Source organism: Syngnathus scovelli, unplaced genomic scaffold (genome assembly GCF_024217435.2).
Source record: "Syngnathus scovelli strain Florida unplaced genomic scaffold, RoL_Ssco_1.2 HiC_scaffold_34, whole genome shotgun sequence".
NCBI lineage: Eukaryota > Metazoa > Chordata > Actinopteri > Syngnathiformes > Syngnathidae > Syngnathus > Syngnathus scovelli.
In genome coordinates this window covers 620,001-631,018 of record NW_026061433.1, presented here as the reverse complement: position 1 = coordinate 631,018, position 11,018 = coordinate 620,001, and positions in this window count along the sequence as shown.

Sequence of the window (11,018 nt, the reverse complement as noted above, 5' to 3'; positions counted from 1 at the left end):
GAGCAGCCGTTGGCACTTAGGAAATATTTGCCTTAACTCGGCCGGACTTCCAGGGGAAGAGGCCGAATTTTCACTTGTTCTGGCCGATATCGGGAACCAGCCGAGTCGGACTCTTTACGGCGGAACAGCCGTTGGCACTTAGGAAATATTCGCCTTAAGTCGGCCGGACTTCCAGGGGAAGAGGCCGATTTTTCACTTGTTCTGGCCGACCGGGGGAACCAGCCGAGTCGGACACTTTACGGCGGAGCAGCCGTTGGCACTTAGGAAATATTCGCCAAAATGTTCCGGACCTCCAGGGGAAGAGGCCAAATTTTCACTTGTTCTGGCCGACCGGGTGAACCGGCCGAGGCGGACACTTTACGGCGGAGCAGCCGTTGGCACTTAGGAAATATTCGCCAAAATGTTCCGGACCTCCAGGGGAAGAGGCCGAATTTTCACTTGTTCTGGCCGACCGGGGGAACCAGCCGAGGCGGACACTTTACGGCGGAGCAGCCGTTGGCACTTAGGAAATATTCGCCAAAATGTTCCGGACCTCCAGGGAAAGAGGCCGAATTTTCACTCGTTCTGGCCGACCGGGGGAACCGGCCGAGGCGGACACTTTACGGCGGTTGAGCCGTTGGCACTTAGAAATTATTCAGACTTCCATAAACACACATCGGCCTTTTGCCGTCACTGCCCGGGATGGGCACCGTGGTAGCTCGGACAGTTCGTTTGACAGCTTCCGCTGGCACTTAGACAATTTTTAAAATGAAAATAAACAGTTCTGCACATACGTGCCGACTATATTTTGCGAAAGGGGGGTAAAGTGATGAGTACACTAAGTGGGGGGACCAAGTACATAAAGCCTACCCCTGGTACCTCAGAGAGGCCGAATTGACACATTTTGTGTCCGACCGCGGGAACCAGCCGAGGCGGACGCTTTTCGGCGCAAGAGCCGTTGGCACTTAGAAAATATTCGCTAAACTTCAAAGGACCTCCAGGGGAAGAGGCCGAATTGTCACTTTTTCTGGCCGACATCGGGAACCAGCCGAGTCGGACACCTTACGGCGGAAGAGCCGATGGCACTTAGAAAATATTCGTTAAACTTCAACTGACCTCCAGGGGAAGAGGCCGATTTTTCACTTGTTCTGGCCGACATCGGGAACCAGCCGAGTCGGACGCTTTTCGGCGCAAGAGCCGTTGGCACTTAGAAAATATTCGTTAATCTTGAACGGACCTCCAGGGGAAGAGGCCGAATTTCCACTTATTCTGGCCGACATCGGGAACCAGCCGAGTCGGACGCTTTACGGCGGAGCAGCCGTTGGCACTTAGAAAATATTCGTTAATCTTGAACGGACCTCCAGGGGAAGAGGCCGAATTTTCACTTGTTCTGGCCGACATCGGGAACCAGCCGAGTCGGACGCTTTACGGCGGAGCAGCCGTTGGCACTTTGAAAATATTCGTTAAACTTCAACTGACCTCCAGGGGAAGAGGCCGAATTTCCACTTGTTCTGGCCGACATCGGGAACCAGCCGAGTCAGACGCTTTACGGCGGAAGAGCCGATGGCACTTAGAAAATATTCGTTAAACTTGACAGGACCTCCAGGGGAAGAGGCCGAATTTTCGCTCGTTCAGGCCGACCGGAGGAACCGGCCGAGTCGGACACCTTACGGCGGAAGAGCCGATGGCACTTAGAAAATATTCGCCAAAATGTTCCGGACCTCCAGGGGAAGAGGCCGAATTTTCACTTGTTCAGGCCGACCGGAGGAACCGGCCGAGTCGGACACCTTACGGCGGAAGAGCCGATGGCACTTAGAAAATATTCGTTAAACTTGACAGGACCTCCAGGGGAAGAGGCCGAATTTTCGCTCGTTCGGGCCGACCGGAGGAACCGGCCGAGTCGGACACCTTACGGCGGAAGAGCCGATGGCACTTAGAAAATATTCGCCAAAATGTTCCGGACCTCCAGGGGAAGAGGCCGAATTTTCGCTCGTTCGGGCCGACCGGAGGAACCAGCCGGGTCGGACACGTTACGGCGCAACAGCCGTTGGCACTTTGAAAATATTCGCCAAAATGTTCCGGACCTCCAGGGGAAGAGGCCGTATTTTCGCTCGTTCGGGCCGACCGGAGGAACCGGCCGGGTCGGACACGTTACGGCGCAACAGCCGTTAGCACTTAGAAATTATTCGTTAAACTTGAACGGACCTCCAGGGTTAAGAGGCCGAATTTTCGCTCGTTCGGGCCGACCGGAGGAACCAGCCGGGTCGGACACTTTACGGCCCAACAGCCGTTGGCACTTTGAAAATATTCGCCAAAGTCGTCCGGACCTCCAGGGGAAGAGGCCGAATTTTCGCTCGTTCGGGCCGACCGAAGGAACCAGCCGGGTCGGACACTTTACGGCGGAACGGCCGTTGGCACTTTGAAAATATTCGCCAAAATGTTCCGGACCTCCAGGGGAAGAGGCCGAATTTTCGCTCGTTCGGGCCGACCGGAGGAACCGGCCGGGTCGGACACGTTACGGCGCAACAGCCGTTGGCACTTTGAAAATATTCGCCAAAATGTTCCGGACCTCCAGGGGAAGAGGCCGAATTTTCGCTCGTTCGGGCCGACCGGAGGAACCAGCCGGGTCGGACACGTTACGGCGGAACAGCCGTTGGCACTTTGAAAATATTCGCCAAATGTTCCGGACCTCCAGGGGAAGAGGCCGAATTTTCGCTCGTTCGGGCCGACCGGGAGAACCAGCCGAGGCGGACACTTTACGGCGGTTGAGCCGTTGGCACTTAGAAATTATTCAGACTTCCATCAAACACACATCGGCCTTTTGCCGTCACTGCCCGGGATGGGCACCGTGGTAGCTCGGACAGTTCGTGTGACAGCTTCCGCTGGCACTTAGAAAATTTTTAAAATGAAAATAAACAGTTCTGCACATACGTGCCGACTATATTTTGCGAAAGGGGGGTAAAGTGATGAGTACACTAACTGGGGGGACCAAGTACATAAAGCCTACCCCTGGTACCTCAGAGAGGCCGAATTTTCGAATTCTGAGGCCGAGCTGGGGAACCAGACGAGGCGGACACTTTTCCGAGCGAGAGCCGATGGCACTTAGAAAATTTTCGGCTAAGTCGGCAGGACTTCCAGAGCGAGAGGCCGAATATTCGTCATCTGTGGCCGACCGGGGAACCAGCGAAGGCGGATAGGCGGTCACGGAGGTCCCGCCGGCTGGTCCGCGGGCCAATTTGGGTCCCGTAATTTAGCGGTCGCGGTCCGGAATCCACGCCGAGCGGGGAACCAGCGGAGGCGGATAGGCGGTCACGGAGGTCCCGCCGGCTGGTCCGCGGGCCAATTGGGGTCCCGTAAGTTAGCGGTCGCGGCCCGGAATTCGCGCCGGCCGGGGAACCAGCGCAGGCGGATAGGCGGTCACGGAGGTCCCGCCGGCTGGTCCGCGGGCCAATCGGGGTCCCGTAAGTTAGCGGTCGCGGCCCGGAATTCGCGCCGGCCGGGGAACCAGCGCAGGCGGATAGGCGGTCACGGAGGTCCCGCCGGCTGGTCCGCGGGCCAATCGGGGTCCCGTAAGTTAGCGGTCGCGGCCCGGAATTCGCGCCGGCCGGGGAACCAGCGCAGGCGGATAGGCGGTCACGGAGGTCCCGCCGGCTGGTCCGCGGGCCAATCGGGGTCCCGTAAGTTAGCGGTCGCGGCCCGGAATTCGCGCCGGCCCGCAGCCACCGCCAGGCGGATAGGCTGTCACGGAGGTCCCGCCGGCCGGTCCGCGGGGGGAACTGCGCCCTCTGGCGGACACGCCATTGTAAATGAATGGGGTTTGGCACTTAGTGCATTTTTCGCCGAAGCCGACGAGCGCTCCGGGCGAGGAGGCCGGATTCTCGCCATCCGTGGCCGGCCGGGGAACCGGCCAAGGCGGCTAGGCGGTCACGGGGGTCCCGCCGGCTGGTCCGCGGGCCAATTGGGGTCCCGTAAGTTAGCGGTCGCGGCCCGGAATCCGCGCCGGCCAGCAGCCACCGGGAGGCGGATAGGCTGTCACGGAGGTCCCGCCGGCTGGTCCGCGGGCCATTTAGGGTCCCGCGAGTGAGCGGTCGCGGTCCGGAATCCAGGCCGGCCAGGAGGCACCGCCAGGCGGATAGGCGGTCACGGAGGTCCCGCCAGCTGGTCCGCGGGCCATTTATGGTCCCGTAAGTTAGCGGTCGCGGCCCGGAATGCACGCCGGCCAGGAGGCACCGCCAGGCGGGTAGGCTGTCACGGAGGTCCCGCCGGCCGGTCCGCGGGCCAATTACCTCCAGCCGAGCGGATATGAACTTTATTAGCACCTTCTACGAGATGGCGGAGCCTTATTCGACAACCAGCACCTCGGCTTAGCATTTTCCACGGCCCGCTGATCTTCCAGAAGACGTCCAGCCGGTTTCCTCCTCACATTTTAAGCCGGCCGAGGCTTCCGGCACCCCGGCTAAGCTTTCTCCACGGCCCGCTGAGCTTCCAGGGGACCTCCGGCCGGTTCTCCCGGTGCCTCGCGCCTCGCTTTGTGAGCCGGCCGAGGCTTCCAGCACCTCGGCTGAGCGTTTCCCACGGCCCGCTGAGCTTCCAGGGGACCTCCAGCCGGTTCTCCCGGTGCCTCGCGCCTCGCTTTGTGAGCCGGCCGAGGCTTCCAGCACCTCGGCTGAGCGTTTCCCACGGCCCGCTGAGCTTCCAGGGTACCTCCAGCCGGTTCTCCCGGTGCCTCGCGCCTCGCTTTGAGAGCCGGCCGAGGCTTCCAGCACCTCGGCTGAGCGTTTTCGGCGGCCCGTTGCTCTCCCGGAGGTCGCAACGGGGAGTTACCTCCCTCTCGCGGACACGGCGAGTAAATACACCGCCTCTCGCACTTGGCGCACACTCACTCGCATTGCTACGCCTCCCGTGGCACTTTAAGCGGCCGAACGGCGGGAGTAACTACGACTCTCTTAAGGTAGGCTCACTTGACTATTTATTCATGTATTTATTTATTTTTGACGGTTCGCGGAGGCGATGACGCTCCGCGCGGGTAAACGGCGGGAGTAACTGTGACTCTCTTAAGGTAGGCTCACTTGACATCTATTTATTTATGTATTTATTTATTTTTGACGGTTCGCGGAGGCGATGACGCTCCGCGCGGGTAAACGGCGGGAGTAACTGTGACTCTCTTAAGGTAGGCTCACTTGACATCTGTTTATTTATGTATTTGTTTATTTTTGACGGTTCGCGGAGGCGATGACGCTCCGCGCGGGTAAACGGCGGGAGTAACTGTGACTCTCTTAAGGTAGGCTCACTTGACATCTATTTATTTATGTATTTATTTATTTTTGACGGTTCGCGGAGGCGATGACGCTCCGCGCGGGTAAACGGCGGGAGTAACTGTGACTCTCTTAAGGTAGGCTCACTTGACATTTATTTTGGCGGTTCGCGGAGGCGCCGGGAGGCCGTGCGCGCGCGCGCAGAGCGGCCGAATAACGCTCCGCCGGCCCCGGGTGATTACCGAGAGGCTCCCCGGCCTCGCGGAGCTCCGACGCTCCTCCGCGGGACCTCCGGCGGCCGGCGCGCTCGCGCACCACCCCCCGGCACCGCCGGGAGGCCGTGCGCGCGCGCGCAGAGCGGCCGAATAACGCTCCGCCGGCCCCGGGTGATTACCGAGAGGCTCCCCGGCCTCGCGGAGCTCCGACGCTCCTCCGCGGGACCTCCGGCGGCCGGCGCGCTCGCGCACCACCCCCCGGCACCGCCGGGAGGCCGTGCGCGCGCGCGCAGAGCGGCCGAATAACGCTCCGCCGGCCCCGGGTGATTACCGAGAGGCTCCCCGGCCTCGCGGAGCTCCGACGCTCCTCCGCGGGACCTCCGGCGGCCGGCGCGCTCGCGCACCACCCCCCGGCACCGCCGGGAGGCCGTGCGCGCGCGCGCAGAGCGGCCGAATAACGCTCCGCCGGCCCCGGGTGATTACCGAGAGGCTCCCCGGCCTCGCGGAGCTCCGACGCTCCTCCGCGGGACCTCCGGCGGCCGGCGCGCTCGCGCACCACCCCCCGGTGCTCCGGCGGCCCCGGGTGACGACTAAGAGGCTCCCCGGCCGGCCTCGCGGAGCTCCGGCGCTCCTCCGCGGGACTTCCAGCGGCCGGCGCGCTCACGCACCACCCCCCGGCACCACCCGGGAGGCCGTGCTCGCGCGCCAAGTGGCCGAAAATAGCTCCAAGCCCAGCGGATCGGCTGCTTGGAAGCACCGCGCCGTCCGGCTCCACCTGGTACCTCGCACGGCTCTCATCTCCCCCCCGCACGGACTTCCGAGCGCTCGGGGAGACGCTCGGAAGCTGCCGGTGCCGCCGCGGCGGGGAATTGCCTCCCTCTGGCGGACGCGGCGAGTAAAAACACCACCTCTCGCACTTTGCGCACACTTACTTGCGTGGGTCCGCTTCCGATGACACTTTGAGCGGCCAAACGGCGGGAGTAACTACGACTCTCTTAAGGTAGGCTCACTTGACATTTATTTATGTATTTATTTATTTTTGACGGTTCGCGGAGGCGATGACGCTCCGCGCGGGTAAACGGCGGGAGTAACTGTGACTCTCTTAAGGTAGCCTGACTCGACGTCTTTTTCAACGGTGGCTGGAGGACCCGGGCGGTTCTCGGGGGTGCGTCGCTCCTCACTTTTGACGCCCGAGGAGGCTCCCGGCACCTCGGCTACGCGTTTTCGGCGGCCCGCTGAGCTTCCAGAAGACCTCCAGCCGGTTCTCCCGGTGCTTTCCTCCTCACGTTTTAAGCCGGCCGAGGCTCCCGGCACCCCGGCCAAGCGTTTCCCACGGCCCGCTGAGCTTCCAGGGGACCTCCGGCCGGTTCTCCGCGCGCTTTCCTCCTCACTTTTAAGCCGGCCGAGGCTTCCGGCACCCCGGCCAAGCGTTTCCCACGTCCCGCTGAGCTTCCAGGGGACCTCCGGCCGGTTCTCCGCGCGCTTTCCTCCTCACATTTTAAGCCGGCCGAGGCTCCAGGCACCCCGGCTAAGCTTTCTCCACGGCCCGCTGAGCTTCCAGGGGACCTCCGGCCGGTTCTCCGCGCGCTTTCCTCCTCACTTTTAAGCCGGCCGAGGCTTCCGGCACCCCGGCCAAGCCTTTCCCACGGCCCGCTGAGCTTCCAGGGGACATCCAGCCGGTTCTCCGCGCGCCCCCCTCCTAACTCGACGCCCGAGGAGGCTCCAGGCACCCCGGCCGAGCCTTTTCGGCGGCCCGCTGATCTCCCGGAGGTCGCAACGGGGAATTGCCTCCCTCTCGCGGACACGGCGCGTAAATGCACCGCCTCTCGCACTTTGCGCACACTCACTCGCATCGCTACGCCTCCCGTGGCACTTTAAGCGACCGGGACCACCGCGAGCGCGGGCGATGACTAAGAGGCTCCCCGGCCGGCCTCGCGGAGCTCCGACGCTCCCCCGCGGGACTTCCGGCGGCCGGCCGGAGCCTCGGCACGGCTGCCGCACTCCCTAATAACACCCCGCGGACCCCCGCGAGCCGAACGCTCGCTGCCGCGGGCGACCCGTGCCAAGGCGGACGCGTGACGGCGCGGGAGCCCTCGGCACTATATCACGGTCACGTATGTAGTCAAATCGTGTAAAATCACCGTTAGTTTATTCATAATATAGGTAATAATTAAATAAATATTAACATCGCGTATATCATTAATAAACACATGTATGTATTTATTTAATAATTAAATAAATATTAACATCGCGTATAATCATGCGCAATACTTCGTGGCCGACCGGGGAACCGGCGAAGGCGGACGCATCGCGGCGCGAGAGCCGTTGGCACTTTGGAAAAATAAATAAATAAATAAATAAATAAATAATAATTCGCCGACCGGGCTCCGGGGGGAGAGGCCGATTTTTGGCCGTTCGTGGCCGACCGGGGAACCGGCGAAGGCGGACGCATCGCGGCGCGAGAGCCGTTGGCACTTTGGAAAAATAAATAAATAAATAAATAAATAAATAAATAAATAATTCGCCGACCGGGCTCCGGGGCAAGAGGCCGAATTTTCGCTCGTTCGGGCCGACCGGGGAACCGGCGAAGGCGGACGCAGCGCGGCGCGAGAGCCGTTGGCACTTTGAAAAAAAAAAAAAAAAAAAAAATTCGCCCACCGGGCTCCGGGGGAAGAGGCCGGCTTTTCGCCGTTCGCGGCCGACCGGGGAACCGGCGAAAGCGGACGCGCTCTCTAACGAGCCCCGCCGGCCGGAGGAAGTGCGCCCTCTGGCGGACACGCCGTTGTAAATGAATGGGGTTTGGCACTTAGTGCATTTTTCGCCCAAGTCGAAGCGCGCTCCGGGCGAGGAGGCCGGATTCTCGCCACCCGTGGCCGGCCGGGGAACCGGCCAAGGCGGACGCGCTCTCTAACGAGCCCCGCCGGCCGGAGGAAGTGCGCCCTCTGGCGGACACGCCGTTGTAAATGAATGGGGTTTGGCACTTGGTGCATTTTTCGCCCAAGTCGAAGCGCGCTCCGGGCGAGGAGGCCGGATTCTCGCCACCCGTGGCCGGCCGGGGAACCGGCGAAGGCGGATAGGCTTTCACGGAGGATCCGCCGGCTGGTCCGCGGGCCGATTAGGGTCCCGCGAGTGAGCGGTGGCGGTCCGGAATCCAGGCCGGCCAGGAGGCACCGCCAGGCGGATAGGCTTTCACGGAGGTCCCGCCGGCTGGTCCGCGGGCCGATTAGGGTCCCGCGAGTGAGCGGTGGCGGTCCGGAATCCAGGCCGGCCCGGAGCCACCGCCAGGCGGATAGGCTTTCACGGAGGAGCCGCCGGCTGGTCCGCGGGCCGTTTAGGGTCCCGCGAGTGAGCGGTCGCGGTCCGGAATCCAGGCCGGCCAGGAGGCACCGCCAGGCGGATAGGCTTTCACGGAGGAGCCGCCGGCTGGTCCGCGGGCCGTTTAGGCTCCCGTAAGTTAGCGGTCGCGGTCCGGAATACAGGCCGTCCAGGAGGCACTGCCAGGCGGATACACTCTCTAACGAGCCCCGCCGGCTGGTCCGCCGGGGGAAGTGCGCCCTCTGGCGGACACGCCGTTGTAAATGAATGGGGTTTGGCACTTAGTGCATTTTTCGACCAGCGGCAACGCAGGCTGACGGGCGGCCGCTTCCACGGGCCGGTACTACTCTACGGAGGCGCTAGCCGCCTCCGGTGGGGGCCGTGTGATCTCGCTGGATGCCCGAGGACCTTCCGCGAGGCCCGGCCGCAGCTTTTACGCGCGCCCGGTCCTATTACCTGGTGGAAGCTGGAGGCCAGGGCTCCGCAGCTCGCCGCCCGGGGACCTTCCGCGAGGCCCGGCCGCAGCTTTTACGCACCACCGCTGCTATTCTCTGGCTCCGGCTTCGTCCCGGAGGGTGCTTGGGGAACGGCGGCGCACACCGCGAACGGCCGGTGGCGGTCGGCTGGTGGCGGTCGGCTGGTGGCTGTCGGCTGGTGGCGGTCGGGGGTGGCGCTTGGGGATGGCGCTTGGGGATGGTGGCTGTCGGCTGGTGGCGGTCGGCTGGTGGCGGTCGGCTGGTGGCGGTCGGCTGGTGGCGGTCGGGGGTGGCGCTTGGGGATGGCGCTTGGGGATGGTGGCTGTCGGCTGGTGGCGGTCGGCTGGTGGCGGTCGGGGGGTGGCGGTCGGGGATGGCGCTTGGGGATGGTGGCTGTCGCCTTGTGGCGGTCGGCTGGTGGCGGTCGCCTTGTGGCGGTCGCCTTGTGGCGGTCGGGGATGGCGCTTGGGGATGGTGGCTGTCGCCTTGTGGCGGTCGGCTGGTGGCGGTCGCCTTGTGGCGGTCGCCTTGTGGCGGTCGGGGATGGCGCTTGGGGATGGTGGCTGTCGCCTTGTGGCGGTCGGCTGGTGGCGGTCGGCTGGTGGCGGTCGGGGGGTGGCGGTCGGGGATGGCGCTTGGGGATGGTGGCTGTCGCCTTGTGGCGGTCGGGGGGTGGCGGTCGGGGATGGCGCTTGGGGATGGTGGCTGTCGCCTTGTGGCGGTCGGCTGGTGGCGGTCGGCTGGTGGCGGTCGGCTGGTGGCGGTCGGGGGGTGGCGGTCGGGGGTGGCGCTTGGGGATGGTGGCTGTCGCCTTGTGGCGGTCGGCTGGTGGCGGTCGCCTTGTGGCGGTCGGGGGGCGGCGGTCGGGGGTGGCGCTTGGGGATGGTGGCTGTCGGCTGGTGGCGGTCGGCTGGTGGCGGTCGGCTGGTGGCGGTCGGCTGGTGGCGGTCGGGGGTGGCGCTTGGGGATGGCGCTTGGGGATGGTGGCTGTCGCCTTGTGGCGGTCGGCTGGTGGCGGTCGCCTTGTGGCGGTCGGGGATGGCGCTTGGGGATGGTGGCTGTCGCCTTGTGGCGGTCGCCTTGTGGCGGTCGCCTTGTGGCGGTCGGGGATGGCGCTTGGGGATGGTGGCTGTCGCCTTGTGGCGGTCGGCGGTGGTGGTTTGGGACCGGCGTCCGGCGCAAAGTGCGTGTTGCGCGGGCCGGAGAAAATTTAGGCCAGGGGCCCGCCGCTGGAGAAATTTTTAGGTACCAGGGGTGGATTTTTTTTGTCACCGCAGGAGGGGGACGTTGCCTCCGTCCGTGTCCGACGGAAAGTGCGTGTTGCGCGGGCCGGAGAAAGTTTAGGCCAGGGGCCCGCCGCTGGAGAAATTTTTAGGTACCAGGGGTGGATTTTTTTTGTCACCGCAGGAGGGGGACGTTGCCTCCGTCGGTGTCCGGCGGAAAGTGCGTGTTGCGCGGCCCGGAGAAAGTTTAGGCCCGGGGCCCGCCGCTGGAGGAATTTTTAGGTACCAGGAGCGGATGTACTTACTTCCACAGCGCCCGCGCGCTCCCGGCCGGTGTCCGAGGATGCTGCCTCATCCCCGGACGCGCCTCTTACGCACGCCCGCTGTCATCCTCCGGAGACTGAGTTCCACTTAGTGGAGGCTACGTTCCACTTGGGGGAGGCTGCCTACTCCCGGCTGACGCCCGAGGATGCTGCCTCATCCCCGGACGCGCCTCTTACGCACGCCCGGTGTCATCCTCCGATCACTAAGTTCCACTTGGAGGTTCACAAGACG